Raw genomic sequence first — 19,881 nt, 5'->3', positions numbered from 1 at the left:
GAGGTTGCTTCCTCATTTTTTGTTCACTTCCTTCCTATAATTAACCACATTAGCTTTTTACAGCAGTGTGAGAAACACCTCATTCCCTCTTAAAACTGTCGATATTTCCAAAAGCAAAAAATCACTATATCCTGCTAGAGTTATACCATCTCTAGAGAAATGATCTGGATAAAATCCTTCTCTGATACCATCTGTTACAGCTTAACTTTTGGGGAGGGGTCAAAGAAAGAAGATGAAAATATACATCTTTTTCACCTTCCATCCATCAAAAAAAAAAAAAAGACAGAAAGAATACAATCAACAAACACAAAGTACTTCTCTGCAGGTCGATAGCTGGTAAAACAATCTGCAAAGAGTCCCTGACCTCAATTGAATGACCTCTGAAATGATGCATGATCCTAAGATATGCTGTTTCACCAGGCACATTGTCGACAGCACAACCAACCCCCCAAAAAAGACATCACTAGCAACCACAACCAGAATTGGATTTGAACTCAGAGACAAGGAACTAGACTTTATTGATCTTTTTATCTGGAATTCAATGGCACACTGGGGAGGCCAGGAACCTGAATTCATAAGCTGACTTTAAACTCTTCTCAGGTTATTTCCAGGCAGTGTCCCTTACAGAAAGCCAACCTACTACTTTTAATTTGGTCTCTGGCTCTGCAGCTTCCTTTAGAAAACTTCACATGAGTGATTAACTGGTAAATATAAAATTACATTTGAATCATTACTGTTCCAATTATTGAAACAACCTGCATTTTTTTAGAATTTTATTCTTTTACTCATGCTCATTAATGGGATTTAAATGTCAAGTAAAAACCATCTTTGTGCATGTGCATTCATCTTACTGTCCAAATTTATTCACTAAGCAAAGGTCAGGAATTTGCTGAATTACAAATGCAATTGTTTAGAGCAACTTAGTACAACTTAGTGAAAGCTGCACTCAATTTGTTCAGCCCAGCATCCTGGAAGTTCCCATGGAAAAATATTGTGCCAGATGTATTAAGTGCAAATTGCATTATAAATTCATTTATAATTAAAACTGCCTTTTCTGTGCCTCCTGCCAGACCCCACATTCTGCTGAACAGACACATCACTCTAGCCCTTGCTGTTTCTGTATCTGTTTTAATCGTTATAACAGTTAAGTCTCACCACACCCCTGGGAAATACATGTGCTCAAGAAACTGAGGCAGGAGTTAAGCAGTGGCCTGGGTTGGAAGAGACTTCAAAGATCACCCAGTTCCAACCCCCCTGCCATGAGCAGGGACACCTTTCCCTAGACCAGTTTGCTCAGAGCCCCATCCACCCCAGCCTTAAACACTTTCAGGGATGGGGCATCCACTTCTTCTTTGGGCAACCCGTTCCAGTGCCTCACCACCCTCACAGCAAAGGATTTCTTCCTTCCTAATATCTAATCTAACTCTGAAACAGTGGGAGCGGGAGCACAGGATCTGCCACCTCTCTGTCCGCTGTGTCTCTCCCCCTCTCCAAGACTGAGCTAAGCATGCTGGCCTCGAAAGCAAATGTGATCAGCCTGGGCTGTTGTACAAGAGACTCTGCTTATCTTGTTCCATTGATGATATAGGAGACACCAGGGATTTGGTCCCCTCCACTAAATGCCTGGAGACACCGAAGAAGGAGCCACCAAAGACACCTAGCTCCGTGCACAGTGCCCATGTCTTCATATGCTTCTGCTGCCGTCCCCTCCTGCAGGAGACATCATCCGTACCTGCCTTAGTGACCGCCACAGGACAGTCAGGCCCCAGTCACAGTTTCATCTCTGAACCCCCTCAGCATCTCGTCTGCCCTCCCTCACCTTGCTAGCAAGGGAACCGCAGTCCCTCAGCAAACCCTGTACACCACCCAGGCTGGACACCAGCACATGGGCCATGGAGCCCACAGCCCCTGCCCTTCTCTGCTCCCTCAAGGTTATGTAGCAAACAGCTTATCATGGGCTGTGGTAACCCAAATCGTGGCATCAATGCACATCAAATACTCAATAAAACCTAAAGAGCATGTGCCAAGGGAGAGGAGCAGGGAAGTATGGTATGTGCTTTAAAGAACCACGCCACTGGGAAGACATGTCTGATGCTAAGCTCACCTCCATAGTGATACAGGCAATTCCTACCACAGAAACTCAAGCACAGATCCAGGAGTCCACAAAGGCAGTACTTCTCCCTGTGATGTGATACACAGTACCAGGTTGACCCATCTATGCTGAGCAGCCCTCTGCTTATCTCCCCTTCTAGAGCAGTATTTATGGCACATGCTCCGTGGGACAGTGCTGGTCCCAGCATCACTACCTCAGAGTAGCACTCTGGCTGCAACTCTGCCAGATCAGGATGCAGGTATAAGCTTTCCTTGTGGATTTCCAGTTTAAAGGAAGGTTATGGTACCCTTGGCTAAAACAACAAGAGAACTGCAACTTAATTGCCCAATATTACAACACAGCTCTTCTGAGACTCTGCAGAAGGAAATTGGCACCATTCTGATGGAATATTCTAAGTGGCTAACAGCAATTTCATGCAGCCTCAAAGACAGGCAGTTATCTAGATCTGCTGAAAGGTAAGAGTGCAATTTATTCTTTCCTTACATGAAGTATAGCCATATATTTTCTGCCTATATAGCTTATATTTTTAGATGAGAAGAAAGTAAAACAAGAAAAAAACTAACGTCAAGCTGAAAACAAATTGGATGCAATTCAAAAGGACAGTGGAAAAATACAGGATGAGAAGGAGATGGTAAAGCAGCAAGTTAACAGAAAAGGATCAAGGCATCACCACAGATCACAAGTCAACAGTGCCCTGCAAGCACTGTGCGCATCCATACCATGCAGAATGAACAAACATCCTACAACACCTGGGATGCTTCGAGCTAAGTACCACCCAGGAATCAACAGCTCTAAGATCTCAACAGGAAACTGAAATGTAGCCTTGGACATGTGTTTCAGATGTGTACCCACTGAGGAGACACCCAGGAGACCAACGGGCATCACCAGGGACCATGAACATACAGCCTCAGAGGAAAGCTTGGACTAACTGGTGGCGAGGCAGGTAAGGGGGCAGAAGTTGGGGGAGAAACTTGATAATTCCATTTAAAGACATAAAAAGTAGCTACCAAGCAGAGAAGACTAGTTGTGCTCTCTGGCAGGATAACCAAAACGTTTAAATCAGAAGGAGACTTAAGGTAGACAAGAGGAAGGATTTTTTAGCTGTAAGGATTGTGAAGATCTGGAGCAGGTTACAGGCGAGTAAGGTGCAAAGCCTTTGTTTGGTGCATGTAAGTAAAGATGAGGTCATTCAGGCAGAGTCCACTCTGTCCTGGGACAAGAGATGGCCTCTGACTTCTGTAGGTAAACAAACCCATGCCTGTTTTGAACCACTCTCTGGAGTATCTAAACACAGAGCAGCTCTCGTCATGCTCCAAAACTTACTCAGGCTCACATGAGGATGAGATTTGTCCTGCTAACTGGAACTAAGAGGCACACAGTTGGGAAGAACATCCAAGGGACCCGGAAGAGATATTCCTTTTGCCTCTTGGGCTGCAGGTTGGTAAGGAGAGCCACTAGCTGGCTGCTCACCAGCAGTGACCAAACCAACATGACTTCACTAGCACACTCACTTACTTATCAATTGGGAAGAAATTAAACCGTCTGAAAGAGAAACATGAGCAGAAAGAAGCCAATAGCACCAGAGGGGAAGCTCAGTTTGACTAAGTGCCTTCATGGCAGCACATGAAGCTTTTTACTGCAGAGGTTCCCGAGGGTGAGCAGCAGGCAGTCTCCATGGGAGGCCACAGCTACTTGTGCTATGTTTGGTCCACAAACCCTTTTTCCTCACTGGACAAAAAAAAAAATTCTCAAATATCTAACAGCTCCTGTCAATATTAATTCTCCCCCAAGTGGCTTGCTATTCACAGTAGGATAACTAAAGCAACACTCATTACTTTAATTAGTGAAGGAGACAAAAAAATACAACCAGAGCTTGTGAAACAGTCACTGTTACTTTATTTGAAATGCCCACCACAGCCTTATCAAAACTACCTGACCTCTGCCCACAAAATTTGTAAGCACTCTTTTGCACGTGGTGTCTACACAGCGCAGTATTTTCTGTACTGAGGAGAGTTGCACCAAAGCAGAAAATGCACTTCTAAAATTTGTCAGGACAGATATATCTAGAAAGACACTTTATAACTGGTACTATGAATCCCAATGTGACATTAAAGCAAGTGATACAGGTGCACTGCATCCAAAGAGACCAAAATCCAGAAAGCCAACCAGTGGCTTCAGCACTCTACTGTAGTGGTAGTTTATGCCCAGACTACAATTCCAAATCAAGGCTTAGCACAGAGAAAATAGGGGTTTCTGGGCTTTTTCTTTACAATCAGTCATTCCTTTGCCAGTAATGAAAATTGGCCACATGCTTAACCTCTTTCCTGGATGAGTCTAGCTCCAAAAAGGAAAGCAGGAGGCAGACATGGTGGATTGTACCCCTGGAGCACGTCTGCGGGCGCAAGGTTCTGGCACAGCAGTGAAAGACCCAATTACACTTGTCATTTTCTAATTAGGAAGTGACATGTGATTTACAAGCCTTAGACTTACAAGCCTTATTTGTAAGTAATGTAGGAGTGACATTTCCGAACAACATTAGTGTAACTTTTTCTTCCCCTGTGCAGCCACCCGCTTCCTCAGTCATTTAAGCAAGTTGTTCAGACAAAGAGCAAAAGTCCTTTGTCTGGGTTTTAATCCAAACTAGTGGAGTCCTGTATGTGTTATTTTCATTCTTTCTTTCCTCTTTTTCTGGTCTCTTTTTCTTTAATAAAGATATGGTTCCTTCCCTGCAGTCAGCAGTGACAACTGTGAGTGTACCTGTCTGAATTCCAGCATACCTAATCAGCCTCTGAGTTTCTCTTGAAAAAAAGTTCACAAAGTCTGGAAGAAGAGAATTGTGCACCCACCAGGCCAGCCATGTCAGAGACCTTGTCTGCATGAAGGGCTATGGCTGGCATGGACTCAGCATCCACCATCAGCAGCATGATCCTGCAGCCTACTCCTCAGACACATCCACCACTCACTGCAGGTCAGAGCCACATACAACATGTGAGGTCCCAGAGTGTTGAGGTAGTAAAGATGTACATTGTGGGAGCAAAAAACCTCTCAGAGAAGTTGTGGAAGGAGCTCACTCTCAGCACACAAATTAATGGGAGGACTTTGCTCATGCCTCCTGCTCCTTCAGAAACCACATCACTTCAGTTACACAGCTTACAGACAAATATCTGACTGCCTGGTATGTCCCCCAACCATACCTGCAACTAGAAAGGCACCTGCTCTCCTTAGATCTGGTAAAAAGTTTAATTTAATTCATCATCAACCATGGAAAGGCTAGGAAGGTCACAGCATCTTTAGAAATTCATGGTCCCGATACCCGACCAGGTTCTGGGGGATCCCAGCGCCATGGTCTCATCCCAGCTCAGAGGTCTGTGCGGTGCACTTTCAACACTGGTGGAGTGTACTCTGAAAGCAGCCCAGAGCATGCAGAACTAAAGTTATGGAATGATAACTGTCTGTTTGGGATATAGCTGTGGCCTGCCACTTCATATAGAGCTGTCACTGCAAAAGTAAATTTCCTTCATGCAGACAGGGCCTAAGCATAAGGCAGACTCTCCAGAAGACGCATCTGCTCACTGGTACACACAAGCAAAAGAGTTTTAAGAAAGATAGTGAGAAAAAGTAATAGAAGCCACCAAAAACACAGGTAGAAACCTCACTACTGAGAACAGCATGGTCTCAAAAACAAGAGGACTGAAAGATTAATACTACCCTTGCCTGCTGGGTGGACTACAGGACAAAGGCCAGCATGCAGTGTTTTAGACTTAAAGGCATGAGTCAAAGCATGACTTTTGATTGATAGTAGAAACATTTTTCCATCAGCAGTCACAAGTGGATACAGCTGGCCTAGGAATGAAGAGACATTCTAGCTGTACCACACCGTATAAAAATTCATTGTCTGAACAGACTAGCAAGAGCTTGGCCACCAGTTTCAGCTAGAAGGCAATCATTCCCTTTGGCACACTACCTCCATGTGAAGAGGTAAGAGTGATGTGTGAACACAAACTATGCTGTCCTTGATCATGTGTAAGCTGAGCAACCCCCCAGATCATCACAAAGTCTCAATGAATTTAACAAGCCCTAGAGCATTACAGAGGGAAGTGAGCACCTAAAGGGAAAATACCCAACAAACTACCTACTGGAAGGAAAAGAAATCATTAAGAGGTAGCTGCTAAAATTGGAATTGCACTGCTAAAAACCATACTCCAACATAGCCATCTGTTGTGGTTTATTTAACCCCAGCTACTAACTGCACACCTCACAGCTACTTGCTCACTCCCCCACCAGTGGGATGGGGAAGAGAACTGGAAGGGTAAAAGTAAGAAAACTCATGGGTTGAGATAAAGATAGTTTAATAGGTAAAGCAAAAGTTACACATTCAAGCAAAGCAAAACAAGGAATTCATTCACCACTTCCCAAGGACAGGCAGGTGTACAGCCATCTCCAGGACAGCAGGGCTCCATCACACATTATGGTGACTTTGGAAGACAAATGCCCTCACGCCAAACATCTCCTTCTTCTTTCTTACCCCCACTTTATATGCTAAGCATGGGTGTAGAATATTCGTTTGGTCAGCCGGGGTCAGCTGTCCTGGCTGTGCCCCATCCCAGCTCTTTGTGCAACTCCAGCCTCCTCACTGGTGAGGTGGGGTAAGGAGCTGAAAAGGCCCTGAGGTTGTGTAAGCACTACAATTACAAGAACATTTCTATATTATCAATGTCATTTTCAGCACAAATCCAACACACTGCTCCATGCCAGCTACTGTGAAGAAAATGAACTCTATCCCAGCCAAAACCAGCACACTTAAAAAAAAAGGCATTTCTTATTATTAAGGCTTTATCAGACCACTCACACTTGAAATAACTGCTATACCTTGCACATTCAAAACCAGATTTTTTTTTTCTGTCTACATCTTTCCATAATGACCAAAATATTAACATTTCCCCACCTTGGAATTTGACCTTATCTTGATGAAGATGACTCAGATAATCTGAATTAAATTACATCTGCAAGACAATTAAAAAATACTGCCCATGGACTGCAAATGCTTAAATATCATTAACTAAAGATACAGCAGTAAATTACTCCATCCTTAGAACTTGCAGCTCCCAGGTTCAGGTTCAGAATTCAAGTCTGCGTAATTTAAAAATTGCTGCTCTCTAAACTGAATAAAACATGATCCGTGTTTGTTTATATTCTGCATATTTCATTCACTCTAGCTCTCTTCCATGCAAATCCCCAGGAAGAACTCTAAAGCATAGAGGAAGATCATGAGGTATTTTTCTTCCAGGCTAATTTACCTTTCAACTCATTTCACTGTTAATCTCATCACTAAAGCATTCCAGAACAACTCAGTATTTTCGGTAATTATTCATTTTTGTTTAATTTTATCCATTATTCCACCTAATACCAAGTGCTTCTGTTTATTTCAATAACCACAACAGATTTGACACAGCCCTCTAGTTTAGCTTTTCACAGAATCATCAAGGTTGAAGGAGACCTTGAAAACCATCCTATCCAACCATCAACCCAGCACCACCATCATCATCCCTAAACCATATCCACAAGTGCCATATCCAGATGCCTTTTGAACACTTCCAGAGATGGTGACTCCATCATCTCCCTGGGCAACTTATTCCAGTGCTTGACCACTCGTTCAGTGAAAAAATTTTTTCTAATCTGAACATTATCTAATCTGAACATTCTCTGGTGCAACTTAAGTACATTTCTTCCTGTACTATCATTTGAGACAGGCAGAAGAGACCAATCTCCGCCTCATTACAGCCTCCTTTCAGGTAGTTGTGGAGAGCAACAAGGGAGTAACAAGCTCCCTGAGCTCCTTTTCTCCAGGCTAAACAGCCCCAGTTCCTTCAGCCACTCCTCATAAGACATATTTGCTAGACCATTCACCAGCTTTGTTGCCCTTCTCTGAACATGCTCCAGCACCTCAACGTCCTTTTTGAAGTGAGGGGCCCAGAACTGGACACAGCACTTGAGGTGTGGCCTCACTAGGGCCAAGTACAAGGGGACAATCACTTCCTTAGTCCTGCTGGCCATACTATTCTCAACACAGGCTTTTGTTTTCTCTCCCACTGTGGTATGTACCAGACCAGCTCTGCAAGGGGGTCATCTGCTGGGGTGAGGATGGAGGAGGACAAGCAAAGAGACTCAGTGATAAGAGAACAAGGAAGAGTTCATGTAATGTAAAGTATGTTTCATGTCCTACCTGAGCATGTCTTTCCAAACGTAACACTAGTGGTATAATGAAGTACTAATTGAACACAGATGGAAAGCTCTAAATAAAACAGGGATTGGGAAAAAAGACACATTCCTTAAATATTCCCCACATTTCCCAGCCAGAGGTGAGGAAAGAAGAGTCTCTTACACAGCATTAGCTGGAAGCTTTATTGGGAACATGGGAGAGTCTGGTCCAATTTCTTCAGCTGCCTAAGGGACTCAAATTGGCACTTGATTTTGATTGTTTAAATTAATCCCAGGCTGCAGGGTCCTTAAGGGCTGGGCTCACTCTGTCATTTCCCAGGTGAGAATGGATGACCCCCATCAGGTTATTAACTCACAGGGAGAACAGGCTTCCCTAACCCTGAAAGACGACTTCTTCTAGGTAGCCAGCCCCAAAATTCATGTTGCATGCCTTAGGAAGCCAAAGAGTGGGGATAAACGGAGGCACCGGCTCCTGAAGGCCACAGCACTCACTTGCTGGAAGCTGCTGAGCAAAGCCAGGCTGCCTTTCAAGTATTCTGCAGCTTCAGTATCAGAAGCTCCCACTCTCCCCACACAAATCACTCACAAGCAGTAAGCTGGCCACCCTTGCCCTTAGGTATGCATGCACATTCAGAGGCTCTCCCCTGGCCCAGTAAACACCTGGTTACTAAACATAAGAAGGAAAAAGTTTGACAAGAAGAGGAAAATTCCTGGGGGACATCCCACAGTGAGAACTGGTAAGGGAACCAAGAGGGGATACCTCGTGGGGCCTAGCGGAGCCAGGTACCAGCTGCTCACCACATTGCAATAGCACTGCAAGCCTAGAGGAAATCTAGCTGGTAAGAAGAATACCTTGGGATTTTAGGCTCAGGCTGAGAGACAGCTCCAGCTGGGGTTAGTCTCTGGCTGCTTTGTAGCAGGTGGATAAAACAGGGGTGGTGGAGAGTTATTTCTAGCCCCTTTTGCTGATTGCAAACAGCTTTTTCAGCAGAATGAACTAAACACAAGGGGGTTTGCCCTGTAACAGGGCATTCAAGAGTTGTCAAGCAGTTGTAGCAGAGTACAGCCAGGCCCAGATTGTTCCTTCAATCTGTGAGGGAAGCATGTTTATTTTGCAAGATGGGAGAGATGTGCTTGATTGGTTTTCTAACTCCCACCCTAGGGAAGGCTGTGCATCACCATTCTGTTTCTTCACAGACATAATCATCTGCTTTATCTCTTCATGTTGAAAAAAGTTGCTGCAAGGAGTAGCTTGGTAATAACTTTGCTGCATCTTACATTTTAGATCCTCAACACAGTCAGCAAACTGCTGCTCCCTCCACACATTAGGCTGCCCAGAACAATGTTTCCCAAACAGCCCAGGCTTCACCTACAGTACTCCTTGGAAGATGCTGTCCCACAGCCCCAGGCAAGCCTGAGCATCTCTGCAAACACAGAGTTTGCTAATGAATGGCCCCCAGTTGTCTCGGGTCTAACTCTGGAGTGAGCTACAGCAGAAAGGAAGCCTAGTTTTGCAAGAGGATGCGTCTCTGAGCAACAGATGGGATCAGATGGGCAGTCTTTGTCTTCATCACTGGTCTTCCCAGCATAAGGGAAAAAAACATCCCAAGTTTCAGAGTTTTCCCTCCAAGGACCTGCGAAATTCATTAGCAGCCAAGGAATAGAGGGAATTCTCCATTTGAGGTCTTTTCAGAATGAGACAGTACAACATTGTTAATGTAGGAAATCACAGAAAACACATTTTTCTGTAAGCAGGAAGCCACTGTTTACTGCAGGAAGGTTTACATGAAAGTTCTATTCAAGGTCTTCACATAAAGGGTTAATAATCATCACACAAAGGTTTACACATGTTAGTAAATACATAAGCTAACATATAAATTGTTTATATACCTATCCATAATACCTACTTTCATCCGACTTTTATTACATGCTCCTCGCATCCGCGACAAGCTTATGAAGAGCCATCAACAAGTTAATCTTTGATACAGATTAAGGATGACCTAAATTTTTCTCTGCATCTCATGTGCTCTCTCAGGACAAAGGTTTTATCCAGAGAGCTCTGGTTCCTATGGGTGGCCTCTGTGCCCAAAGGGGCTGCTGCACAGCTCGGGTATCCACCTGCATGAATGCAGGCACAGCTTGAGAATCTGCTCCATGTGAGCTCAGGACTGCCTGCACCCACCTGGGCAGAGATGCTCCAACATCCCTTTCTTTTCCTTTCAGCCACAGACATCAAATAAACAAAAACAAACAAACAAAAAAAAACGACAAAAAAAATCAACACGAACACCACACTGTAATGGTTCATGTTTCAGGAAGATTCTAGCAAAGCATTTTGGGACTTGTTTTCTGGGTTCTCACACATGCTCAATGAAATACTATAATGTCATTGGTTGAAAGATCATGTGACCCGATTTAAACACTGTATTTAAACTGATGCCCTTTGTAATAAACTTAATTCTGCTCTCGCACCCCTCAGTGTGAGTAGTGGGGTTCATGCAAAACAAGCACCTCAACACTCCTTTCTCTCTTCATCTCAGCTGCCTTGATGCCTCAGCAAGCGGAACATCAGGGCAAAGTGGGAGGGAGCACTTGCAGAAAGAGACAGAGGGCAAACAGATCACACAAAGAGGAAATAAAACACAAAACAGAAAATGTAACAGGCAAGATCAGCAGCAAAAGAGATCAGAGCAAACTCAGGAGACAGGCACTCATGAGCTTGACAGGTGAAGCGATGAGAGGAGCCAGTACTTGACTGTGAGTTTCTGTAGGTACTGTGATGCTCTCATTCCCATCCAAATGGCTGCCACACGAACGCCTTCTCTGTGCCTCTCTGTTTACGTTTGCTGAGACAAGGATGCGGCAGCTCCCAGCCCAGGACAACAGGCAGCCTTTAAAAACCCAGCGATAACCTGGCGAGACCACGGAGGGCAGCTCTGACAGATGGGCAGGGTTGGATTTGGCTGCAGGGGCTCTCACTGTTTCTGCTGCCACTCACAGCCCAGCGCATTAGTGTAAGCTGCCCTCCGTGGGTTCACCACTTTAGCTACCACATAATCCTGGGGATTAAGCAGCAAACAGAGTGCCTGCTCAGCAAAGGTCTGAAAAAGGTTATGTGAGATACAGAAGAGGGAACCAGGGGAGGACAGTGTGATACAGGGGACCAGCAGCTGGGCAGCAGTGAGAATTCCATTTACAAAGCCCATAAGCTTCAGATGCATCAGGGAGACGATGAGATTCCAGCTGTGTAAAGATGGAATTTATCTCACCAGATTTAAATGCCAAAACAAGAGTTAATCCCCAAGACTGCCTGTGCCATTCATGGAAAGAAACAAGCATTTGTAAGGCACCTTCCATCCATTTGGGAGCTGTTGTCTGACACTGACCAAACGAGCTCTCTCTTCCCCTTCATCAGCTCTAATAGGAACCTGGCTTTACCAGCCCAGATACAAATTTCTCTGTCATAGGCATGGAAACTTAGATGAAAGGAATCCCAGGATAACTCACACATGACACTTGCTTGTCATGCTACCGCATGCCTGCTCCATCCCAGAAGCTCTTTGCCCAAGATGAATAACTATCCTTTTGACAGATATTTAAAAATGTGTCTTCTGTACCATGTCAATCAAGTCTGAGGGCAGTAGCTTTATGAAGTAATTAACAACTGTTTGGTGAAATTATTCATTAAGTTTTAAGGGCAATGTTATTTGTCATATACTTGTCCTAATAAGATCAACACCAAGGAAATGTGGCTGCTATGGGGGAAATTACTCTTCTTGCTGACAGTACCAGAAGCCTCTTGAAAAGTGAAGACTTAGCAACAAGTGCCTGATTTTTAGAAAAAGTCTAGCAGATAGCAGGGGGGGAGCTGGAGGAAGTGTTCTTATGGACTTCCAAGGAAAAACAATCCACCCTTTCAGGAATCTGTACCCAAAGAATCATGCAGAGAGGCTGTACACATGCTGAAAGCTCACCTAACACATACGATTGTGCTACAGCACTGACCCGCTGCTTCCACACCTCAAATCCCATTCCAAGGCATCAGCACCACAAGTAGAGCTAACAACAAAACCAGGCATTAGCAATGTTCACCTCTGTGGAGGGAGTCACAGCTCTGTAATGGCTAATAATATTTTTTGGACACATGGATTTGGGTAACACAAATGACATGATGATGAGTCAGTTTAATTATAAACTTCCTGTTACAAATATCAAGGTTCCTCTGATGGCACTGACAATTGTTCTTCTGACTCATCTAGCTGTTCCTGTAACCTGGCAAAACAAAACCTTCTTTGACCTTTAAGGTAGAAATAATTAAAGAAACCATTATTTTGAAAGAGTACCTAGCAATTCATAGTTGCTGGAACACCATAGTGACATGCAGAGAGAAATACAGCATTCTGTCTAGGGACAGAGCTTTTATCACAATCTCCACTCCCTGAAAGACAGCACAAAAGCATTTATCCATCCCACATGTGGAAGAGGCACATTAACTTCCCACCCATACATGCTTCCAGCAAGATTATCCTACATGGCCAGATAGATCATTGCTAGTCGAGGGTGAATCAGAAGTCCACACCCTCCAGGCCACTCTTACAAGGTCAGTAGTTCAGAAAGTCTTGCTCGTTTGACACACAGGCTTCAATTTTCCTGCAAGTTAGTTCTACCTTAAAGCACAGAGCTAGGGGCCCAGCAGGAAAAATTTAAGGGCACTACACTCCTTTCCATCTCAAAGCCAGACCCTTATGCATGAGAACAGACCCTTGTCCTCAGGCCAAGGGGGAAAAGATATTAATGATAAACAGAGGAACAGGAGGACAGGTCAGCCCACAGCAAAACAATTCTGAGCCTCTCCTCTGCCTAAGCAGAGCTTCCAGTACAAAGAGAGAAACAGCCTCCTTACCAGAAGGTTCTGTAGGCTCCCAAAAAAAAAAATCATATTTTTAACTTACATCTCAGGAGGTCTCGAACATGATTTGCTTCAGGATCAAGTGGACTCCCACAGCACACAGCAGAGCATCACCCCAAGCTCCTGGGATGCATTAAGGCAGTAGTCAATTAATTAGGGTAGGGTTTGCAAGAGCCTCACAGCCTTCTCTCTCAGACAATACAGAGTGGAACCATTCACTTCAGCAAAGGCAGGATCAAGTTATTTGTGGTTCACGATAGCCCACTTGTTCCTCTTGATGAGGTTTTTGTCTCCCTTTGGCACAAACAACTTGAAAAGCCTCTGAACCTAGTTCCCAAGTCCTACATAACTGTGGGACTTCCTTTCCAATCTCCCTTTGGTGAACTTTATAATGTCACATGGGGCATTAACAGTCCCCCTAATATACACGCTCCATTATGATTTCAGGATCTATTTTTTTCCATCATTCTCTCTTCTATTTTATTTAAGAACTTGATTTTGGGAGGCACAAAAGGCCTGATTTGCAAAGATGCTGTGACTGAATGGAGAGGGGAGGAACACAGATGTACAGCTCTTCTGAAAATCACATCTCACACTGTGAAACCAAAGACCGAAAAATTACCAGCAAGAATTCTATTTTTAGCTATCCTGTGTCACAATATTCACCGTTCCCAAGCAAACTTTCTGGCAAATATTTAGAGCAAGACTCACAACCCCATGCTTTGTCAACAAAGCACAGTGATTACCTGGAGTGGCTGTAGGTGCAGCACCTGCAGCACTGCATCACTTCACCCCGTTACCATGGCACTTTTGGTTGGATTTTTCCTGTTTGCATGTATAGGAAGCGAGATAAATCTACTATGTTTTTAATATGTGATAAGCAGGGCACAACTGACCTCCAAATAAAACAGCTTAAACGGCTCACCTAAGCCCAGGGAAACTGAGTTTTCACACCAGATGTTGTGGCACCTCTGAAGCACACGTGCCAGCTGCTGGAGAACTTTTCCTGGAGAGGTGTTGGTGCAAGTCACACTCAGAGGCAGATGCTGCTGTGCTCAGATGTGGTGAGGCTGCAGCAGGAGGAGCTGAGGTTGGGTACTCACTGCAGCCACTTCCATCCCCTGCAGCCACATTCCCAGCATCACTGTGTGCTGGCAGCTGTATGAACAGAGGTTTGGTCCTCGAAGCCACCCAGCTAAACACAGCACAGGGAACACCCTGCAGGTCAGAAGATGTAACCTCTCAGTTTACGGCACTGTCCATTTTGAATGAACTACCGGCACAGCAACACATGGTTTCCATGGTAAGTCAGATGCACCCACCTTCCACCTGAGTTAAGTATCACCAAGTGCTTTGTTCAGTGTATAGGGAGGGCGGGCATGCACCCATGTTTAGGCCTAATAAAACCCACCTTTAACCCCCAATCCTCAATTCACTGTGTGATTGCACCAATATAAATTATTCTTTGACTAACACTACCCTGAACTGAGAACTAACCCCAAAGAGAGGATCTGTAGGACAAAATGAAGAGCCCCTCTCTGCTCTCTTCTCATCACACCCCATTAAATCCACCTTTCTGCTTTTATCTGCTGAAGGGTGCAAGGAGAGCCATGACCAGAAAGGGCACCCAGAGAGATGGGTGCAAGAGAGCACTAACAGAAGTCTGGCATTCACTAAAACATGACACATCTACTAGAAAACGATTCCCATCCTCAGCTGTTGTGTTGCCTGGTGAACCAGCACATATGATGCACTTCCATGTGGTCCCATGTCTGTGAGGTTGTAAGAAAAGCACCTGTGCTGCAGAAGAGGCAGAGTAGCCTGTACCACACTGAAGGAGCAAGTCTGCTATGAAATTTTGTGCAGAGCAGGATTTCCACATGTGCAAATCTTGCCCTGCACTCAGTAAACAAATGAATGTGGACCGTACTCATATTCACATAGGGAGGGAAAGCTCCTGTAGCCCAGCTCTCCCCCAGGTGTCAGTCACTTGGCACTTTATAAACAGCCGGTGTTTGGCAACGTCACCTGAACTGCTGGAGCAGCTGTTGCTTTCTTTACTAAGGAGCCCCCCTGGTGACAGCCAGATGTACTGCTTGCAACACAGAACGTGATACAGCACAAATTGCTCCAGAAGAAGATTTTTGATTAACTGCTGTGGCAGGGGCCTAACTCAAAGAGCAATAATATTTGAGCCAGAAAAGCAACAGCATGTGTACAGGTAAGAGGAGGGGGTGGCAGGTCATGGGAGCACCCATTGCCTGGAGATCTCCAGAACTAGATGTGCCACCCCAGGAGACACAGCAGCATCCCACCAACCAGCCCCTGCCTGTGCACCTCAACACAACCACTGGGACCAGTCGCATGATGATCATTTCTGGAAAGCCTGTTCCAAAATGCCTTCTCTAAACAAAACTATTCCACCGTGGTGAACAACTTTCCTTAAGCCACACAAAATTCTCTCCCTTGGGGAGCCTGAAGAGCTATGCTTGGATGTATAGGCATATTTAAACGTGTCTCAATCTGGTTTTGCATGTGTTATTTGGGGATGAAAGTGGTGAAATCACATCTGTTTCTTGAATATCTACACAGCAATATTTAACATTTTATTTGCAACATTTTTACTTTAATTAATTTAAATACAACCCAGCCATCCAACTATTTCATATATAATCCCAGGGATTTAGTAGCAGGAAATGCAGCATCACAGCTAAATAATGGAAAGGTGGCAATATTAAAAACTTATCATAAAATTAATGTACTTAGCATATTAAATAGCTTTTCAATTTGACAAGGGATAACTATTTTATTTAAATGTGTATTAATAATAATCCTAGTAGGTTGCCCAACATTTACCAGTCTTAATTCACACACTGCAATGAAGCCGTATCAGAACATCTTTTCCAAAGTCTGTATATCTGTATGCATTTATAGTATTATCAAGAGTAACTGCAATAGATATATCAGTAGAATGAGATGCAATTTTCACAAGCAGTAAATGAAATAGCAAAGTTATTGCTAAGCCTTCAATAAGCCTACAGTGTGTTCTGCTTAAAGTTATTACCGAATCAAATATACAATTAATATTTCAATTCCTTTTAGGAGTGAATTACATTTAGTCCTCCTTACAGCTGAGATTGCATTTGAGTGGCATCACAGAAATTTACAGCCAGAACAGACACTGAACTTGGCCCAGTTTACATTTCCCTATCATAAAATGGTCCTTTCTAATACACTCCCCACCTCAAACCTCTTATGTTCACCCAACAACTGCTCATTGCTCCACAGCTTCCCTGCCAAGTCACTGCTGTCTGCTAAATGTTAACTTTTGAAACAAGGAAATGTAAGGGGTTTTGGGTTTTCTTTTTGGAAAGTCACCCTGAAAATATATTCAAGAAGAGGAAAATTATTCAATTAAAATACCAAGAAGAGAGAGAGGTATATGGGAATTCAGCTGTCAACATAGTCTCTGCTATTTAGAGATTACCAAGATTAAACTAAAGCAGGTGGCAACCCACAACTACTATTTATTTGTGTCCTGAACAAGAATAATACATTTCAATGTCTCTCAGAGCAGAGATCCAGGGGTGGGAAGACGGAGATCCATTCTGAAGCACTTAAATATACTTACTGCAAACTCCTGGACCAAACCAAAATCATTATGTAAAAGGAGGACAAAAGAAGTGCTGAAGTCACCACAAAAAACACTGCTGAAGCCAAATGCTTCATCTTGACTTTAAAATCACATCAGGATTTTGCTTGTTGAGTATTTTGAAGATAAATGCTGACAAAATATTTTCATTTTAATGAGGTAACACCTTCCAAAGGGAAGCAGGAAAGGTTTGGCCAACACTGGTTAGAAGGCAGACTTGCTGCAGCTCCTGGCAGTAGAGCAGCCCACAAGGCTGCAGAAAGACGCTGGAAAACACAAGGCCTGGTGTTTGCTGTTGCCTGACCTGGATCTAAAAGAACTTACAAATGCCTCTGAGCTAGAGCATTAGGGTAACACCTTGGGGAGCACCTGAGAGCTGGATTCTGACAGCTGACAGAGAGGACAAGCAAGGTAGGCAGCTCCCTACCTAAGAAGATAGGAAAAATGCCTGGCAATGTGACTTAAGGTGTCAGAGAAGACTAGCAAAATAAGAAATAAAATGCTGTGTAAGTGCTGTATAAATGCTCATCTGTCAAAGATGCAGATGAGCATGAAGTAGGAATTTGAAACAAATGCAACAGAGTCACTGCACTGTCCTCCCCTGGTGCTGTAGCCCATGCTGCATTTTTAGAGCCAGGGATCTGGAGGTACTCTTTTTCCAGAAACATACCTAGGGCATATTCAGACTGCAAGAACTGATTTCCCTAAATATTAGTCCATCTGCAAAAAAATACCTGCAAGCACCTTCCTCTGGGGCCAAACACCTCAGTCTTCATATGACTGATTTAGCAGACTGGCTTTGTTACCTCACAATTCGTTTGGATGCCATGAACAGTCCTAATTACCTGACAATCCATTTGCTAGATCCTTGGTCAAATGAAAATCTAGCAAAAAACTAAACTCGACTCTCTGCTAGGCCTGATCCAAGGGGGAGCCCACACCATCCCAGATTATATTAGTAGCACTTCATAACAGAAATAGCAGCACCCCCTGATCCCAAATAGAACTGAAACACAGCTCAACTGTTTTTTGGAAGCTCAATACTCTCAAGATTTGGACACCTAAGAACTGCAAACCCTTTCCTACTTTCAGCTAAATCCTACAATACTTAGAAAACACGAATTACTTACCAGTGACTAGTAGCAGAAACTGGTCTCAGATTCCCAGAATGTTTTTTTCCCCAGTCTACATCTCAGAAGCACCTGTGTGTATCCAACACTGGAGTCTTCACCCTTAGGCCAAGAGGAAAACCTCAACACAAGTGGTCAGCATAAGGCAAATGCTCCCATGTGCTGTATGGCTGAGGCATCTTCCAGCAATTCACTGTAATCTTCATCCAATGAACAAAGCAACGTAACCTGTGGCACAAACTACGCCCTGTGCAAAAACCAGGAAAAAGGCAGGAGTAATTTGGTTATTTGAAAGAACTGCAAAACCATTCCACCAAGGTATTTCTCTCTTTATATTTGAAGGTTACTTTTAAAAAAGACTAACAGCAGGGGGAAGAAAAGGTACACATTTTAAATTCCTATTTATGGATAAGCATCCATAGCAGGAAGGGCTCCAACACAACCCCTTCTTCTTGAGCGTGAAGCACTCACCTTCAAACCCTTTTCTCCAGATTTGAAAGCACAATGTGGTGTGGAGAAACCTAAAGTCAGGAGCCAAAGCCACAGGTCTGGTGGCCAGTCAAGGCACTGGGATTTGCTGTTCACTTGGCCTTACCTCTGGATCATGACAGGAACACGGGTTCCTTAGCTTATAACCAGCAGAGCACCAGTAACAACCAGATGTAGAATGAAAACTGGTATTCTTCACCCCACCCCATGTCCCACAGGTGTATCTAAGAGCAGATGACCAAATACCACCATTTATCTGCTGATCAATGATGTCTAAGATTTCATCACTGGGGTCTGCAATACTCCCTAAGGGATAGAGCTTTCCCTTGTTTCACTGCAGACTCAGGAAGCAGCAATATTATCATTATTTCAAAGATCAATTGGGCATAACTTTAGATGCAAAACCTGTATCTGACACAAGGTTCTGACACATAACAGACTTTTTTCCTGTTAGCTTAATCTTTCACCATTCTTCCTGTAAAGACTGTTTTACCACAGAAACCAAAAGACTGTGCAGATCATAGGATCTCAGAAACAGTCCCAAGTGATGAATTCCTAACCAAAAACTACCTGTCCATCAGCAAACAGGACACAAGACTTAGCTTTCTGTAGCTCTCAAATCCTTCCTGATGAAAGCTTTTACTTCTCATAATGCATTATGCACAAAGAGAGGCCAAAGTTCCAAGAGGTAATCGACAGCTTAAAATAAAACAAGCTGTGGCAGACTGGGAAAAGTAGGCTTGGAATGAGCATAACTCTGTTCACTTACTGCTTCTGCCAGGCAAAGTTTCCAATTATTGACTGGTGCAGAGGAAGTGGTTACCTTCAGGGATCACATCAGACTGTTAAAGTGTCTTCAGATTCACAGGCTGGCTGTGCCCTGCAGTAGGCATGAGCAGCTGCAACTGTTCTCTGACCTCTTCTGGGCACAAACTGCTGTAATCACCCCCAGGAAATTTGAGAAATCTGGGGATTTTCCATTTGTCATTACACTCTGATGTTGCAGTTGCTTCCTGAGGACAAGGCTGACATTAGGTTGCTTCTCTAACTCCTCTGCATTGTCTAGGATTTTCAGTGTTTGACATGTAACCTGAAGTGAAAATGTTATGGAAGCTTTCGTACCTGGATCCATGTAATTTGTTTGTAATTTGATCCATGTAATTTTTTAACAAATTATAATAAAAAAGCATGACAAACTATGCTTGAGGTTACTGTTCTCTCATTTTATCTGCTGCTATTAAAAGCCATTCAGTTTAACAGCAATAAAAAAAACACGGGACAGCTAGAGATCACTTCTGCATAAATTTACCACAGACATCAGAGCACTGCATCACCAAATACATCCAGTTTTACTTGCACTGCATCACCA

The sequence above is a fragment of the Corapipo altera genome, unplaced genomic scaffold (assembly GCF_003945725.1).
Source record: "Corapipo altera isolate COAL_440 unplaced genomic scaffold, ASM394572v1 46, whole genome shotgun sequence".
Taxonomy (NCBI): domain Eukaryota; kingdom Metazoa; phylum Chordata; class Aves; order Passeriformes; family Pipridae; genus Corapipo; species Corapipo altera.
The sequence above is the reverse complement of the archived record's forward strand: the minus strand, read 5'-3'. Positions refer to the sequence as shown.